Source organism: Lygodium microphyllum, chromosome 17 (assembly GCF_053477565.2).
Source record: "Lygodium microphyllum isolate KBCC chromosome 17, Lygodium_microphyllum_v1.1.10, whole genome shotgun sequence".
Lineage (NCBI taxonomy): Eukaryota > Viridiplantae > Streptophyta > Polypodiopsida > Schizaeales > Lygodiaceae > Lygodium > Lygodium microphyllum.
This window is the reverse complement of record NC_141151.1, coordinates 130,450,864-130,470,613: the sequence shown is the minus strand read 5'-3', so window position 1 is coordinate 130,470,613 and position 19,750 is coordinate 130,450,864.

Sequence of the window (19,750 nt, the reverse complement as noted above, 5' to 3'; positions counted from 1 at the left end):
ACTTTTAGGTTATTATGGGAGTGCTCTATAGGAGGGGCATTGATAATGTGTTAAGGAGATGTGTAATTATGCAAGAACAGCCTGTTGTTCTGCATGAGACACATGCATGACTCACTGGAGGTCATTTTTCAAGAGAAATTACAGGTAAGAAGATTCTTCAAGCTGGCTTGTGGTGGCCTACTGTACTTAAAGATACTTATCAATATGCAAAGGAGTGCATTATTTGTATGAAGGAAGGTTAACCACAATCTAGGGGATTGAATGCAAGATCATCCAATTTTACCTTTAGAACCTTTTCGAAAGTGGGGTATTGATTTTGTGGGTCCCATCAAGCCACTTGCTCACCAAAGTAACAATCAATATATTTTGGTTTGTACTGACTATTGTACTAAGTGGGTCAAAGCTAAAGCTTTGTGGGACAATTAGGTAGTAAGTGTGGCACAATTTCTATACTCTAACATAATGACTCGGTTCAGATGCCCCCCATAGAGTTGGTAAGTGATTGGGGTAATAATTTTTCGAATGAAGTGATTAAGGAACTGACTTCTAAACATATGATTCTGCATAAGAAACTTACCCCTTACCACCCTTAGGCAAATGGGAAAGCTAAAATTTCTAATAAGATTTGCTTCGGATTCTTAAGAAGATAGTTATTGAGAACAGTAAGGATTGGGATACTAAATTGGACTCAACATTGTGGTCTTTCCACACAGCATATAAGGTGTCTACTGGTTTAACTCCATTCAAGTTGGTTTATTGAGGCAGTTGTCCCCATGGAGTTCTTGGTTCCTAGTTTGAGAGTGGCAGTTACTTATAGGTTGTGTCTTGAAGAATCAGTTCATGATAGGTTGCAGAAGTTAATGCAACTAGAAGAAGATCGGATTATAGCTTATTATCTTTTAGCAATGGTGCAATCAAGAAGACATGCATGGATAAACAGACACATCAAGAAAAAGATAATTCAAGAGGGAGATCTTGTTATGGTGTATAATTCAATGCTTGGAAAGCATCTAGGAAAGCTCAAATTGAGGTATACTAGTCCTTATGAGGTTGTAAAAGATATGGGCCAAGGTACTTTTGTGTTGGTTACTTTGCAGGGTAACATACTCTAGCCCGTAGTAAATGGGTTTAGATTAAGAAGACTAGTACAATTGGATTATGATGATGTACCTCATAAAGTTCAGGAGGAACCAACCATTGCTATTAATTTGATTCAACCATTAGTAATGTTGCCTCATGGAGCAAGCAATGGGATTTTACCCCATAGAGCAAATACTGATTCCTTATACCTTATGATTGTTTTTAGGGTTGCTTGGATTGATTCTTTACAAAAAGAACCATTATTTTATTGCCAGATGTTGGCATATGATGTTATCTTTTCTATTACTTATGGTCTTCATAAGGAAGCTATGCAAATTTCAATGTTGCTTTATGAAGTGCAGGATACTTTAGAGTCATTCTTTGTCTTGTTACAAGAGCAAAGGAGATTCATGAAGTGGTGGCACTTTATTACATTAAAAGTGGGATATGGGAATTTGGTTTATGGTGGTTATATTTTTAAAGCCTTCTCACAAGATATTATGACTTGGCAAAGTCTTATCATGGCATTGAGGGAATGTGCATTGAAAGGCCTTTTACCTTTTAATTTTGCACTTGTGCATGATGGTTTAGTAGAGCAATTCATTTCAACTCCAGTTCTTGCGGGAATGGAATTGTGTGAAGACATTGAGTTTTAGTTGCATGAGGCTTATTTGAATAGACTTTAGACACATGCTAAACTCCTAGTAAGTACATCTTGTCATCATTATGTGATACACTCTTTGTTTTCTAAGTGTGTACCTCATTGGGGAGTAGGGCAAGAAGAAAAAGGGCAAAGCATGGGAAAGAAGACACGAGTCTTGACTCCTGCACCCATCCAACAAGGCTATCATGCAACTCCATGCCATCTTCTTATTGAGATATCGAGCTCCACTCGTGATATGCCAGGGTGACCATTGTGCATTTATGTCACCGACTTGTCAGTTGCAGATGCGGTTGGTACACCACCCATGAATAATAGCTACATGACAGCTATCCTTATCTACTCTAGTTCGTGGCTCAGTTAGTATGCTACCTTAGTTAGTTGAGTTTGGTTTGAGACCCATATATAGGGTTCTTCTATTTCTATGTACTAGAGTTCTTTTGGCTTACACAAACTAAGAAGAGGAAAACTGTTTTCAGCCTCCACCCTTGTGTGTATTCCCCCATTGTGCAAGCAAGAAAGCTACAAGTGAGACTCCTTCCTTCTCTCCCACAATCTTGACATGGTATCAGAGCCTTGTTCGTAGTAAGGAGCTCAAGAAAGCAAGCCAAGCTCGCGGTGTTCTGGTAAGAGGAGCAGTGTTGCTTTCATTTCCTGTTTTGGGAGCAGATCTCTGCAGGTAGCACAGCCGGAAATTGCAAGAGTGAATTGTCTCAGGTTGAGACGCCCTTTGCGGTGAAGCAAGAGGGCAGTATATGCTGTGGGTAAGGGCTTTAGCCCTTGGCGACCCTGTTTTTTTGATTTGAGGCCATTTCGGGGCCTGTTTTGGAGGCGGAAGTTTTCTGCACGCACTTAGGAAAAGGCCCAATTTTATGCTGTGCAGCCACTGTTCTACAGATCGGTGAAAAGTTACTGTAGAAATTGCATCGTATGCCTGTGCGCAGAGACATTGGGAGTTACAGAATCATCCTTGTTGCCTCTTGATGCAAAATCGTCACTAGGAGGTGACTGTGTGGTCAAATACCACTTTCGTCAGTTTTGCAGATTTGCCCTTGTGAGGCTGAAGCTGTGTTCTTTGTAGTCACAGAATTTTTTGCAGTGTTCTGTAATGGCGTCTGATTCTCTCTCACAGATTGTCACTGAAAAGCTTGACAAGAACAACTTCCAAGCATGGAAGTTTAGAATGACGAATTTCCTTATGGGAAAAGGATATTGGAAATTTGTTGCAGGAAATGAAGAAGAACCAGTTCTCCCTGATTTTCCCAATCAACAGCAAATGCAGGCATTTAAAGCATGGCATGAGAGAGCCAGGAAAGCTATATACTGGCTGTCTATCAGTATTTCAGACTCTATGATTGTGCATATTCAAGATGCAAGTACGCCAAAGGAGGCATGGGATACTTTGTCAAAAATGTATAGCACAAATACTCAAGCCAGGAAAATGCAGCTCAAGCAAGAGTTGCATAATGTGCAAAGAGAAAATATGAGCATCAATGACTACCACATGAAGGTGAAGAAGATTGCAGATGCACTTGCTTCCATTGGGTCGCTAGTGAAAGATGATGAGTTAGTTTTTGTGACCTTGAATGGTCTAGGAAAGAATTATGCACAGTTTCGAACATCCATTTCCGTCCGTGAAACATTTCCTGATTTTGAGGAGTTTACTGCATATTCTGATTTTCTATGGAGGAGGACGTGGTAACTCTAGAGGCAGGGGGAGCCAAAGAGGTCTTGGTGGATGGCAAAGACGCCAAAATGCAAACAGCAATGTTGAATGCTACTACTGTGGTAAAATGGGTCATATGGCTAAAGATTGCTATAAAAAGCAGAATGACATCATGAATGGAAAACTGCAACAAGGAAATTATGCATCTTCTAGTAGACAGGGTGATGACAGAAATGAGCATTTGTTTATGGTGCAGCACATGAACAATTCTGTGACAAGTGCAGAAGAAAGCAACGATGTGTGGTATGTTGACTCAGGTGCATCAAACCACATGACAGGTCATGCAGAATGGATGGAGGATGCAAGGAAAATGGAAAAACCACGATTTGTGGAGACTAGTGATGATACTGCACATCCTATTGTGCAGATGAGCAAGCCATGGGAAAAGAAAAATGGGAGAAAGCCATGGATGAAGAAATGGATGCCTTGGAAGCAAATGCTACATGGGAATTGGTACCTTTGCCTAAAGGTAAGAATGCAATTGGCTGTAAGTGGGTTTATAAGGTGAAGCACAATGCAGATGGTTCTGTGAACAGATACAAGGCAAGATTAGTAGTCAAGGGGTATGCACAAACATATGGCATTGATTATGAAGAAACATTCAGTCCGGTTGCAAGGATGGCAACCGTAAGAGCAGTCATTGCTATGGCTGCATCAAAGGGATGGTCTTTACATCAGATGGATGTAAAGAATGCCTTCTTGCATGGTGATTTGCAAGAAGAGGTTTATATGGAGCAGCCACCAGGTTATGTGCATGCTGTTCATCCTGAGTTTGTTTACACGTTGAAGAAAGCATTGTATGGCTTGAAGCAAGCACCTAGAGCATGGTCTGACAAGATAGGACAGTATCTTGTCACTATTGGCTTTCAGATTTCCAAGGCAGATTTCTCACTTTATGTGAGAAAAACAGAGAAAGGTATTATGCTACTTGTCATTTATGTTGATGATTTGATTATGACAGGTGACAATGATGAAGATATCCTTAATGTGAAAATGCTATCGAAGCAGAAGTTTGAGATGAAGGATTTGGGAGAGCTGCGTTATTTCTTGGGCATTGATGTGATTAGATCACCAAGTGGGATACAGCTCTTGCAGAGGCAGTATGGATTGGACAAGCTGTCCAAATATGGGATGACAGGCTGTAAGCCTATTTCAGTTCCTTTGGAGCAGAATGTGAAGCTGAGCGCAGATGCAGGTGAGCTTTTGGAAGACCCTACTATGTACAGACACATAGTAGGAAGCTTGATTTATATGACTATTACCAGGCCAGATTTGAGCTATGTTATTGGATTGGTAAGTCAGTTTATGCAGGCTCCAAGGAAACCGCATTTGGATGCGGCTAGACGCATACTCAGGTATGTGAAGTCCACATTGCAGTATGGACTATTTTATGAGACTGGGGTTCAGATACAGTTGCATGGATACACTGATGCTGATTGGGCTGGTAGCATTTCTGATAGACGATCTACCAGTGGATATGTGTTCTCTTTTGGGAGTGCTGCAGTCACTTGGAGCAGCAAGAAACAGCCTACAGTTGCCTTGTCGAGCACAGAGGCTGAGTACAGGGGTGCAGCAATGGCTGCATGTGAGGTAGCTTGGTTGCATAAGTTACTTTATGATATGCATCAGTCTACAGATGGGCCAGTTGCCATTTATTGTGACAACATGAGTAGTATACACTTGGCAAATAACCCAGTCTATCATGCTAGAACAAAGCACATTGAGGTGCATTATCACTATGTGCGGGAGAAGGTTTTACTAGGTCTTATTGATCTAGTTTATGTCAGCACAAAGGATCAGGTAGCTGACATATTCACGAAGGCATTGGGTGCAGAGAAGCTGCGCAAGTTCAGAGACCTGCTTGGTGTGCAGGAATTGGGATGGAGCTCGAGGGGGAGTGTTGAGATATCGAGCTCCACTCGTGATATGCCAGGGTGACCGTTGTGCATTTATGTCACCGACTTGTCAGTTGCAGATGCGGTTGGTACACTGCCCATGAATAATAGCTACATGACAACTATCCTTATCTACTCTAGTTCGTGGCTCAGTTAGTATGCCACCTTAGTTATTTGAGTTTGGTTTGAGACCCATATATAGGGTTCTTCTATTTCTTTGTATTAGAGTTCTTTTGGCTTACACAACTAAGAAGAGGAAAACAGTTTTCAGCCTCCACCTTTGTGTGTATTCCCCCATTGTGCAAGCAAGAAAGCTACAAGTGAGACTCCTTCCTTCTCTCCCACAATCTTGACACCAAAAAGAAGATTATTCATAAAGTGGTTCATGCAAAGGTTTTTGTTGTTCATTAAGACAAATGCCATTACAAAGGATACATTCGGTATTTTATGGTATGTTGAAAATGTTGGAGTTCCTAATTGGCTTGGAACCTTGCATGATAAGCTAATGCAAGAACTTCACGTACTAACTATTCAAAAACAATAGCAGAAAAGTAGGATTGGATGTATGTTGGTGGCCTTGTATGCTCATCTGCAAGTTGTGTGCCTGAACATGCATCCATCTCTTTGGGAGTCTCCAAAAATAGATAAGGTTAGTGCATTTAAGAGGCAGAAATTGGTGGATGGCATACTTGCTGATCTCTATGACAAGGATTTCTCTCATGCTAATGCTTCGGTTGATGCTAGAAATGATAAGACAAAAGACTTTGTGGATCCTTTGTTCATCAATCTTTCCTCTCATGAAATCTCACATGTTAATGCTTTGGCAGCTTCCATGCCTTTAGACATTTCAGAATGGTTGAATGATGATGTAAAAAATGCCAATGTTCATGAAGGTGTAGTGATTACAGGGATAAAGAAAAAGGCAAGATTCTCCAAGATCAACATGGTGAATATGCCTATGCCTAAACATAGTGATTCTTTGCAGTAGGGTATCGGTTTGCCTGATGATTGAAAAGTGATTTCAGATGCCTATGTCTCTTAAAATCTTGAGGAAGCTTGTTCTTTTATGACATGTTTACATCGGTTTATGATTGAAATGCATGCTAGTGGTGCAGTGCAGTTGGATGTAGTGCAATCTTTGCAAGAGCAATTGGCATGTGTGAAGACTAAAAGGGAAGAAATGCATATTGAGATGGAAAAGATGAGGGAATTGCATGATAATGAGGTGGGTGCTTTACAAAGGTAGATTGATGACTATGGTAATATGTTGGCTAAATGTAAATTGTCTTCAGTTGCTTTCAAAGAATGGACAGCTAATATGCAGGATAAGTGGTGAACTTGATTTGTTGGCTAAGGAAAATGCTAAGCTTAAGGTTGATAGAGTACTCTTGGATGCTTGTTTGAAACCTCTTCTAAAGGTTGAAAAGCAACTCTTGAATGACATGGAGGTTGATCTAGATGAGTCAATTTTTATGCAGCAAGATTTGGCTTCAATGAGGGCTACATTGACAACTTTGATGCATGATCAGTGGGTGGGTATTGCCACGAGGATGTCATAAGTTATATCTTGGCCGTATATAGTTTTACAACAGTTATTTGTGTCTGAAAATATGGAAGCATTTATTCATGAAAAGAATGCTCTTAAGGAGAAAATTGATAGGATGCAGGTTGAGTATCATAGACTTGTGGCAATGGTTACTGCTTTGTAGAGTGTTAAGCAGATTGATCATGCTGAAAATCAGTCTCTTGATGTTGATGTTATCAAGGCTGATATTAGTGATGTTTTGCATGATCTTAACCAACAGGCTAAGATTAGGGATCTTACAGTTGACAAGATTCATGATATGGCTATTTCACCTCTTGGATCACATGAGCAACACTTCTAGAAGTAGTCTATTATGGACTGCCATGATGCTCATGAGCCTCCTAGCTCATGAGTTACTTTGATGTACCATTGTCAGATCTATTTCTTTGTTTGTCCATCGTACTTATTTCATACTTGATATGTATGCCTCTATGAGATGCCTTTATGTTTTGTTTTGACTATCTCTTGAGGGGATTATGCAACCATTCAGAAGGCTAAATATCCTACTAGAGAGGCTCTACTTATGGTTTTTCTTTATGGCTTACTTAATGGTGCAAGGCTATGGGTAAGGCATAATTTTTCTTATTAGATATGTCAAGTTCTGGATAAGGCATTTTAACTTTAGGGATCGTGCAAGGGTTCGTGTCATGGCTATACCAGCGGGGCATGCTAGGTGTTAGCCATGGTCATGGTCTCACACTTTATGGATCATGTATTATACCCTTAGCATGATTGGATCTTAGTTATGTTAGTCTTATATGTGTGAGGCAATCTTTTATTTGTCTTATGAAGTTTAGTGCCTCATGAAGTGCACTTTTGAGGCAGTTAGAAAATGTGACTTGATGAGGCATTTCTATGTGTTTTTTTCATGGATCTGATCGTCTTGGATGGCTATGCTTGATGTATGATGGATTTATATGAATATTTTGAGAATTTGGCAGTTGGCGCCATCATTTGTGGTGTTCTTGTTCTATTTGTAGCATGTTCTTCGTGTTTCACTTCTCATTCTCTGATTTGTAGTGCTAAAGTTAGTGTTTCTATATCTCTATGTGGTTAGTTCTGAGTTTCTACGAGTTTTGGGATTTACCCCATGAAGCATTCTCTGTCCTATTATGTATTCTGCATAGATAGGAGAGCAACAAAGCTTTTGAGTTTTTTTTTGCAATGAGTTGGGTATTAAATGTCAATTGACTGCACTACATCCCTCCCCAGAATGGTATTGCTAAATGCATGAACATATGATTCAAGAGAGAGTCCGCAATATGCTTAGCTAGGCAATAGGCTTACCACAATACTTTTGGGCTGAGGCAATTTTACTACTACTATTGTACACTTGATTAACAAGTTCCCTTGCATTGCTATTGATTGCTAGGTTGCAGAGGAGGTATGGAGTGGGAAACCTCCATTATATGCTCATTTGCACATCTTTAATTATGAGGCAGTTTTCCATGTTCCCAAGGACAAGCATAATAAGCTAGATCCTAAGTTTGTGAAATGCATCTTTTTTGGCTATGGGGATGCAGGTGAGATGGGCTATCACCTATAAGATCCGCATGCTCGTAGAGTTTTCCACAGCCATGATGTAGTTTTCCATGAGAAAAAGATGTATAAGCAACCTAAATAGGTAGTTGGGGTATGCGGAGTGATCTTTTAGGAGGAGCCTCCTGCTCCCATGCAACCAGTTAGACACCATGTAGTAGTTGATGTTTTTGTGGCCCAAGATTCATCTATTGTGTAAGATTAGCCTATTTTGAGACAGTCTACTAGAGCTAGATGATAGCCTAAGCACTTTACACCCTCCATGGATTATGTTATGGTGACACATGTAGGTGGGCCTCACTCTTAAATAAGGCCATGAACAAAGATGATAGTCACTCATGGGACAAGGCTATGTTGTTAGAGTTTGAACCCATATTACATAGACAAACCATATGTGAGATTTGGTTCCTTTGCCTAGTGGCAAGAAGGCATTGCCATGTAAGTGTGTATATGAGTTGAAACATATCCCTGGACACCCCAAGCTAGCTTATAAGGCCAAATTGGTAGCTAAGGGTTTCAAGTAGGAACATGGTATTGGCTTTGATGAAGTATTTTCTCATGTAGTCAAAATGACCTATGTCTAGTACTAACATTGATTGCTTGGCTAGATTTGGACCTTTATCAGATGGATGCTAAGACGGCTTTTCTTTATGTAAACTTTGCATGATGAGATTTATATGTAGCAACCTAAGGGCTTTGAGGATAAAGGTAAGGAACACCTAGTGTGCAAGTTGAGAAAGAGCCTTTATGGCCCTAAGCAAGCACTTAGAGAATGGTACCACTAGTTTGATGCTTTTATGCATTCATAGGGATATAGCCATAGTGCTATGGATCTGTGTTTATACACAAAGAAGGCTTGTGATGGACACCTTATGATTTTGGTACTCTAGGTGGATGATATGCTTATTTCTGGGAGAGCTCATGATAAGCTGGATGCCTTGAAAACTTAGCTCAAGAAGAGCTTTGAGATGAAGGACATGGAACACGCCTTGCATATTCTTGGGATGCGTATTATGTGTGATCACTTTAGGGGGACTCCTTTATTTATCACATAGAAGGAGTATATCTGAAAAGTCCTTGAGTGGTTTCGTATGCAAGATGGTAAGTCTATTCGTTGTTCTCTACCTTCTCATGTGAAAGTTAGTCAGGCCGATTGTCCACAGCCTGATGAGTAGAAGGGTGAGATGGTCAAGATCCCTTATGCATACGTAGTGGAAAGTTTGATGTATGCCATGATAGCCACTCGTCTTGACATAGCATTTGTAGTGGGAGTTGTGGCACGCTATATGGTTACACCTAGCAAATGGCATTGGGATTTCGTAAGGGTATCATGAGGTACTTGAAGGGCATAGCAACTATGTGTATATGTTACGGTGGCCATGATATAGGAGTCATGGGATACACTAACTCTAATTATGCAGGGCATGTAGATAGCATGAAGTCCCTACCTTTGGCTATACCTTCACCTTTAATGGAGGTGTTGTTTCTTGGATGTCTTGGTGTAGAAGTGCATGACCTTTTCTACTATTATTGAGACTGAGTATGTTGCAACCACCACTCAGGCTTGCAAGGAGGCTCTTTTGCCTAGGCCAAGACCTTGATATTACTGGTATGGTCTTTACTCTACATTTAGATTCTATGAGTGCTATTTGGTTGGCCAAGAATCCCTGGTCTTCCATGCAAAGATGAAACATATTGAGATGTGTTACCATTTTATTTGAGAGGTCATTGAGGATAGGTCTGTTGATCTTGTCTCAACTAGCCAAAATCTTATAGATCTACTCTTGAAAAGTCTTTCAGCGGAGCATTCTACCTTCCTTAGGAAGTTGATGGGTGTTGGATGAGATGATGTCTTTTCTTATCCTATTATACTTATGTACATTTGTACTTTGTCACTTTTTCCTTGTTCTTTTCTCACTAGGGCACATTTGCCTTTAAGTGGGGGGTTGTTGGGATAAAGACACCTGTTCCTAGTTGCTAGTATATTAGTAACTTTGACAATACATGCACACATACATTGTAGGTGGCTTGCACCCATCACTATCACTTCATTCTTTATTCTTTCACTGATATTTGAATAAGGGAAGGCTAATCACACATTGTGATTGTTAGAGTTTCCACATCTTCTCTCTCTCTTGCTCTGGCTTTGGCTCCTTCCACTATAGCTCTTGCTTTTATTCACATGCTTCCACTTTAGGATCACTCCCTTCATAGACAGTAGGTTGGGCAACATGGTAGCATGGAGGATGAGCTTGGTCATGGCATTCTTATCAATTCTTTCATTTATGTCAAAAAACAATGATTACAAGCCCTCCTCTACTGCTCTCTTTTTATTTTGGAACATGATGAGCAACTTCAGATAGTTACATGTGGTAACAAATGATGGATCTAGGCAATTCAAAAAACCATCCAAGAATTTCCCAAACAATGGAATTGGATCTCTTCTCTAGCTCCTTGAGTAAGTCATCAAATTCTTGAGCGGGACCATGAGTGAGATTGGAAATGTAGGTGGATGACCCTCTTCTAATCTAGGTTTCTTCTCAGTTGTATTTCCAAACTTTGCCTCTTGTGTTGCCATTTGCTTAGATCCTGTGAGTGCCAATCCTTTTGACTTTCCTTTTAAAAGGATTGCAATCATGGCCTCCATCTAATGAAACCTATCTTCCCATGCCAATTGGCTATCTCCTTCTATCGTGGTAGGTGTTAGAGCCAATTCCCTTAATTGAAGTGGAGGAGGTAGTAGTACTTTCCATGCCAATTGGCTATCTCCTTCTATCATGATAGGTGCTGGAGACAATTCCCTTAATTGAAGTGGAGGAGGCAGTAGTACTTCAATGGGTTGCTTTCCTTTACCATGCATAGGCTTGGGAGCATTTGTGCTAGTACCCACACCTTCTCCTTCATGCATAGATAGGATCTGGAAGTGCTTGGCAGGTGTGAAGCTTAGAATCACTCCATGCGATGAATTTTTCATCATTTCGAAAAAAATGTGCCTCGTTCAGCCCCTCGGAGCAACACAACCCTAGATAGAGTCCCAAAATATGCCCTCGGCCCAATTCAGCCCACATCCAAACCCCATATTTGGCCTCGACCCACTTGTCCTCGGCCATTTGGCCCGTCCGAGTCATCCACTCGACCAGACTAGGTATTCAACCCTTGGCCCAATTCAGCCCATTCAAATCCCATATTGGGCATTTCAAGCTTCTCTACACTCTTGCTTGATCCCAATTTTGCCGAGGGAAGGTGAGGCAAATCCATGGTAGCCAATTCCTCAACCCTCCTTGGTTGTTCAATAGACTTTTGGATGGCCAAGTTTAAGTCTTCTACCTCTATTTTTTAAAAAGCTTCTCTTCTTAAGCCCAACTTGCTATTCTTCCTCTATTTGTGTAGAATCCTCTTTAGCTCTTTCCAATGCCTCCTCTTTCTGTGATGTAGTCTTCTCCACCTCCCCATCTTTTGGGAAAGAGTCATTTTCTTATCTTTGTTGTGCTAGAGGTCTTAGCTTTTCTTTTCCCTTGTTTGTCTTCTTAAGGGGTCTCACCTAGCTTTGTTTTCTCAAATTTCTTTTTTGAATGGCTTCCAACTTAGCCCATTGAGCCTCCTTAGCTCTTTTCCTCATCTATCTTCTTTTGCCTTTGGGTTAGAGAGTCATTTTCTTGGTCTGTTGGGTGACACCAATACTATTTGGTGGTTATGCTTGTGATGGATGTTTGTTTTGAGAATCATTCATTGTTGAGGTTTGAGAAGAGCTTGAGGTGCTCATTTATGAACATGATTCCTTAGTGTTCTTCTCTTTGTTCTTGGCATGGCTTGTTGATGAAGTTTCTCTTACTAATGTCTTTGTTGGTTCCCATCTTTGGTTCTTTGCAACCTGAGTAGCAACATCATCAGATGGGGGTGGTCTGGGTCTATGTCTTTGTTGGCTTGATTGGTCATGGTGTGGACAATTTGTTGTATTCTAAAGTTGAGGCTCTTGTAGCTCATGCTGATCCTAGTGGCACATCTAGTTTTGTCATGAAATAAGAAAGTACCTCATTCATTACTTCTATAGATTCACATCTGGTTTCATGTTGTGAGTTGGCTCTTGGACTTTTTGGTATCTAGATCCATCTATTACCTATGTAGTATCCTTGAGTACACGACATGGTCTTTGAAACCCATTGTTAACCCTAGTGTAAAGAAAATTTAAAAGACACAGGGCAAAGCAGAAAAAGGCAGTGCGACTTAAGAAATAGGAGGAAAAAAGGCCAAAAGCACAAGGGCGATTTCAAAAGTTTAGTGCAAGCACAAAAGAGGAAAGGTGCACCCTAAATTTTTGTAAGAGAGCACCAAGCTCCCTCCTGTGCAATTTGTATATGTAGACGGTTATGGGTGAAGACACAATGTAAATAGGAAAGGAATAGGAAAAGTGGACCTAGGCTAAAATGTCCGGTCATGTAAAAAAGGATGGGTGCCCAAAGGGAATTAGGGCTTGTATAAAAGGTGAAAAGTGAATGAAGAAGCTCATTCTTGTGTGTGGCCAAAACTAGCTCTCTTCTTCTTCTTCTTGTTTTTGCTTGCTTGTACTTGTGCATAAGAGAGGGAATGAGTGTGTGAGGGTGAGGGACCATGGTGACTTTACAAGACACATATTCTTGAAACAACTATGTACACATGCCTAAAGTTTCATCTATTACATATGTACACATGCTTAAAGATTTCTTAGGGAATAGATTATACTTATTTAGCTCCTTTACAACAATATTGTTTAGATAAACAGAGGGGGTGTTTCATAATAGATCCACCACTGTTAGTTCATCACCTTATAAAGCTCCTTATTTTCAACACCAAATGGAGAAAAAATAGATTTAAACCCAAAATCAGGAACTTCAATGTATGGATAGGACATGCCCTTATTCAAAACATAATGATGCATAAGAACTCCTCTACTGTGATGCATAGGAGCTCCTTATTATCAAGACCTAATAGAGAATAAATAGATTCAAACCCAAATTTAAGAACTATAGCGTTGTCGCAAAAAATAATACGCGTAGGGGTTTGTGAAAGCCGCTCGCCACAGGGACGCTTTGTGAGGTGGAAATAATAGTTGTTGAAGAGTACTCAACTCAAGATAAATACTTAAAGTAAAAAGAATGGTTAGGATTCACATTAGATCGAATGATAAGGCGAAGAGAGTAATTTGCCATGGATATGCATGGAAGAAAGGTAAATTGAAGTGTATTTGGCAATGATGACAATGGTGTTTATGAGGATATGTATGAAACATAACTGGAAGATATTCCACAAGCTACCTCAAAGTAAGATATTGTATACTTGTTGTATACGTAGATGAAGAAAATATTTTGATTGTTGTAGATGATGATTGGAGAGCAAAGTGAAGACAGAGAGATTATACAACACCTTCCCTTCTTACAAGTTGCTTTTGTACTAAAGACTTCTCACACGACATTTGACTTTGATAACAGATAATTGAAGGCCAATTCTTGGAGTATTTTCACTTTGGAGGCATCTTTTTCTCCATGTTTTGTTCAAATGGATAATCAGAGCTCCGAGACTTGTGGTTTTCCTTGTGTTTATGTATTCATAGCATTAATTTCTTTCACAAGCACTGCATCAGAGATCTCTGATCCATAGGGAGCCTTGGAAACACTAGCATTAAGTCCACAGCTTATTGAACATGTACTCCAATTCTCTGACATTGGTTACTATCTTCTGGTATAGCTCTGCTTCCCTGCCTTTACAATGCTTACAAAGAGTTTGATCCTCTTTACTAATTGGTGTTTTGCATCCTATGCAACTAAGTTGCAAACTTCATAATGCCATCGTTTGAAGGTGTCGATATTGAAACAGCCTGTGTATGGCTACCATGAAGCAACTCCTTGCTTGAATTCTTTGCACCCTTTGTAGCCTTAATGATGACATGAGGCACTCGATCACCGACATAAGGAGCAGTAGCCACATCTCTCTTTTGCATTCATTCTACAAGCTCCACATGAGCTGCCTTCAAAACATAGATAATGACAGTCAGCTGTCGATGTCATCTCCCGTTTCTTCGTCTCGACTTCCTCTTCTATAGGTCGGCAAGTCCTTCTTGTCATCTTTGTCTTTTGAACCATCGTCGACTTCATCTTCAGCATGTTCTTTGACTTCATCTGGAGCGCCTTCTCATTTCTCTTCTACAACGTCTTCTTCGTCTCAACTTGGTGCCGTGGACTTCCTCGCGGCCTCATCATCGTCAACTTCTAGCATTCTCACTCCTCTCGTATGGCTTCTTTGTCATCTTTCGTCTGTGCCTTCGACTTTGCTTCGTTCGTCTCCCTCCTCTTTCATTGCTGCTTTGCCCCTTTTAAACTGATAATACCTCCATTAAGAGCGCCACCTTCAAGCGGCTACACATAAAAGCTCCTAGCTTTTATCACTCAAAAAAAAAAAAAAAAAAAAAAAAACTTTAGAGAAGCTTTGATTGACATCAATGCATATGTCAACTTTGTCGTTTAAAAAAAAAAAGGAAGATTCAATAATTCGCATCCTTTCAAGCTATTGTGAGCAGGCTCGTAATTAATACTTGCTTGTCATCTTCTCAAGCTGACATTATGCCGTTATAAGCTCTACGGTTGGTTTGCTCATATATATCCTTGTCATCCCTCCTCTTTAAGGGTTTCAATCTTTGATAAGAGTGTCAAAAATTCCAAGCGCAAACCTATCTTGTGCCCACATGATTCCCATGCCCAGCCGATGGGTTGTGACAATTCCCACGACATCCTTAGAAATCAATCTCCCCTTAGTCAAAAGCTCCTTCCACACACATGAAGGTGCGAATATCGTGATTTAAGTAGATTTTGTAGTTAGAACAATGACTAATCTACTTAGAGAATGGTTAGCAATCACTTCAGCATTGCCTCCTAGTATTCAATATGTGTTGGGGTGCTACGATCCAAGTCTAAATGTATTTTGTTGTCAAGCCTTAGCTCTTCCATTTCCTTTTCAGTCAACAAACCCTTGTAGATCTTGTCAAGCTCATTTATTTCCACATTGAAATTTTATGAGAGATTGAGATACATCAATAGGCTTTGCCCGACCATCTCTCTCTAGGCCTTGAAACTTAGCTAATACCCTCAATGAGAATACCAACAGCCAAGGATATTACAGTGCATATCACCAAACAAACAAGAGTTACATCTTGGAATGATTTAAACACAAACATCCAAAACCCTTGAGAAGGCTTCTCATCATATTTTGTTGGGTCCAAACTTCTGGATTCTTTGCTCAAGATTTGCATCATTACCATCGATCCCCTTTCACCCGATTTGTGCTTGCACCAGCAAGTGTTCCTTGTCTCTTCAAGGTGAGATAAATGACTGTCACATGTTTTCCTAGACTTGGTTCATCACAGTAAAGGCCACCTCTGAAGTCAGAAGCAGGTGCTTAATTACCGCTGCAACATCTAGCAGACCGCCACAATCTTTTCCTCAAGTCCTTGAGTCTTCAAAACGGAAACCTTCATACGAACCTATTTTTCCATGCATTGTGCCCTATCAAGAACATGCTTTGGAAAAAGAACTTCGTGCCCAATCACTCATGTAGTTTGCAAATTAGAATCCATGCTATGCAATCAATTGAGCGATGTTTACAAAATAATTATGAATGCATCAAAGAAATTGTGCCTAGTCTAACTATAGGTGCTTGTGTGTCATGCAAATGCAAACACAAAAGATACACACAACAAAAAATAAACTCCTAATGACACAGACTAATGTGATCAATTTCTTGGAAAAAAACACCACCCTCAGATTTGCAGTTGGCGGACGTGTAGTGTCACGACATCCGCCCCCTCCAAACCTGCATATCCTTCGGATGGGCCACAACTACCCATCCTCATCATCGCCAAGCTCGCCAATCTCTTCATCTTTTGTAAAAGCATCTGCAATGTCCACATCTTCATCTTCATTATCTCTTGGCTCAAGTCCATCATAAATCGCATCATCCAAATCCTCGACTGCATAGGTTGCATAATTTCTTCTCTTGAATAGTTTGATTCTCTTCCCTACAATCGGAATCTGTTGAGAAATAGACAAATGATGTATGCTCCAAGAAGAGCTATCCTGAATCCCATATACACAGTGAGGATAGTGGAGAAGTTGGAAAGCTATAAAAGCATGTACTTGGTTCACTTTTTTGAATGAATGCTATTGTACTTTGTACTTAGAGTCTGTAACTCTATCCACTCAGGGTTGTGTTTATGAGTCCAAGCTAATCTATCTTGAAACCTAATTCACTTGAGTAAAAGTTTGTATCTAGTCATCAGTCTTCTTCATGTCTCTTGCTTACAAGTTCAAGCCTCCATAGCTAAACTGTGTTCAAGATCCATGTTTGCTAACATGGTATCAGAGCCATGGTGAGCTCAATTTAGCCCTTTCTCCTACTTCTCCAACTTATCATAGCTCAACTCTAGCTCAGGACAACTAGTTGAGTTCATCTCCTACTTTATTTTCACACACTTCTTCTTGGCCAACATAGCTAGACTGCACCTATCTTTAGTGGAGCTCTTAAATCTCATCATACAGACAATTTTAGTTAAGGTGTCTTCTGAGAAGCTCTTCCTCTGCTCCTAGCGCAACTCCCTATCACATCAGAGTGTGACATTATCCATCGTAGAGCCCAGCATTACGAAAATCAAGCATTGTTGTCTCTGTTGCACCCTATGACAGTCGTACAATCTGCGTGACGTGTGGAGGTTGCAATTCGTTATGCTCATACGGGTTCATTTAAAGCCTATAATATAGGCTATCCCCCATCTAATCCTCGACCCGAATGGCTGCACCTAGCTCCTGCTACAACAAAAAAATCAGGGCTGTCTAAAACACTAAACAGTGGAAGCCATAGCCAGGAACTTAAAAAGCTTGGCAACCTTGTCTTTTCTTATTGGCATCATCAATAGTGACCTTGATCACTCTGAAATTATCTTTGAAGCCTACTGCAGATCTTGAAGGATCCAAGGAAGTTCAAAGATTACCTAGCAACATCGAGCCAAATATCAAGATCTTCAAGATATAGTATCTATTGATACTTAAATAGTGCTTCTTGGCACTTGAATATTTCAGCTTACTCAAAAGTAACTCATCTTCTGATTCCAGTTTCAAAGAGCATTCTCAAGTTATATAATGTTTTTAAAGTCACAATTATCAAATCCCTTGCAAATCTCAATCTTCTTGTAAAAGGATAGACACTGCCCGAGAGTTCTCGTGGTAAGACCTCCTATTAAGATGATTGAAGTGGAACATATAGCAAAGTTTAATGGTGAAGGCTTCCATGCCTGGAAGGAGAAGACCATGTACCATCTTATGCAGAAAGACTTATGGGACTTATTTGAAGATGATGCAGATAACAAGAACGAAGATGATGAAGGCGGGTTCGTTGAAGAAGACCAGTTCAAAACCAAATAATGGAAGAAGATGAATAACAAGGCACTAGGCATCATTGCATGGGGACTAAGTGATGATGTGCTACATCATATATCTGGCATTAGAAATGCTAGAACCGCTTGGGAGGAACTTGACAGAATGTTTGGTACCCAAGCAAAGAACTCAAAGGTAAATTTACTCATGCAGTTTTATAAACTAGATATCAAAGACAATGCTTCTATGACCACGCACATTAACAAGTTCAAGACATGGCAGACCAGGAGCTGTCTCGAACATCGTCAAGCCACTCAGCTAGATCTACTTCAGCGCGATTGGATGCTTCAGCTTCGAGTAGATGAGGTCAACGATCCAGACTTGGGCCAGAGGGAGGGAGTGCTTCAGGGTCAGGGGGATGCTGCAGAGATATGGAGGCAGTGAGCCCGCGGTCGGCATGGGATATAGGTGCGACTCCTCGCTCTCGTGGCGGTTCCAGGGAGCGTAGCTCAGGCTCAGGTGGATGCTGTGGAGGCACGGACGCGGTGTCTCCGTCTCGTCGTTCAGCTAGAGTTGTGTCACCTCCAAGATTTGTCACACCTGTGGAGACGTTGTCGTCGTATTGAGGGTTAAAGGTCTACCACTAGGGTTTATAGCAAAGGAGGAGTGTGGGATTCAAGGAAGGAGAAAAGATTGGGGTTTGATAAGATTTGGGTTTTAGAAATGAAGAAGATATCAAGCTTTTTCTGTTTATTTAGCATATATGAATGGAATGAAAGACTTTGTCTTGATCACATCGAATGCATATGGGAATAATAAGCCATTACATTAGGGATAATCTCAGATTTAATCCAAATGCATATTCCAAAAGCAAGCTCAAATGGTTTTCATTTCATTAACATGGATGGATAATAACTCCAAGAAACAAGTATTTTGATGGTAGACTCAAGTACATTCAAGACATAGATCAAAAGCTCATGAAATGCATTGATAAAGCATAAATTTAACTTCAGCCTTGTTTTAAAACAGTAATTTTCAGCCCATAATCAAGCTCCAAAAGTGTACATAATCCCAAGAATAAACTCCTATAATCATTCACAAGTGAAGCCCTGATGTTAAGAGGTCAATTTCCTCTATTACAACCACATAGATCACTTGTTTACTCATCAAAATGGGCAAGAACAGTGGGCTGCCCTATTTATGACTGGTTTTTTTCAGTCCATAATAGCCCATACACCTTCAAAATCCTCCCCTTTGCTTGCTCCAAAGTCAGTCAAGTACTTGGGTACAAGACGGGCTTCATTGGACCATGAATAAGGTAAAAGAATGAGAGAAAACGTACATAAGAGTAGGCTAAATACTTTTTCTTAGGTTTTTCCCCTTTTATAGACTGTCATATCATTCATTTTCGTCATACCAAATGGACGGGTAAGAAGAGCTCTCACCTTCCTTGTTTGTATCTCCTCTTCAGCTCCAATTATCCTTGAGATTGCATGCTTTGGAGCATACACCATAGCCAATAGCTCATTCTCCATCTGCCACAGGTATGCAGGCCCGTTTTTTGCGCCGAAAAATGCGGTGCATCCTGCTCAACTCCCACTTATCATTTTGACCACTTAGGTCACTTACAAGTCATTTTAGTCCATTTTTTCAGGTCCCACATGAACCCAGTGGACTTTTGTCACTTTTCTTGATTTCTAACCAAATTTTCCTCTTGAACCAATGTGACTTTGCCTACAAACTGTCAATTTCTTCCAGCTGATCAAGTTGTGAGTTCCCATAGACTTAATTTTTTTTAATCAATATACATGGTACAACTGAAAATTGAATGACAGATACAAAAGAACTTATGAAACTAAGTGATATCTA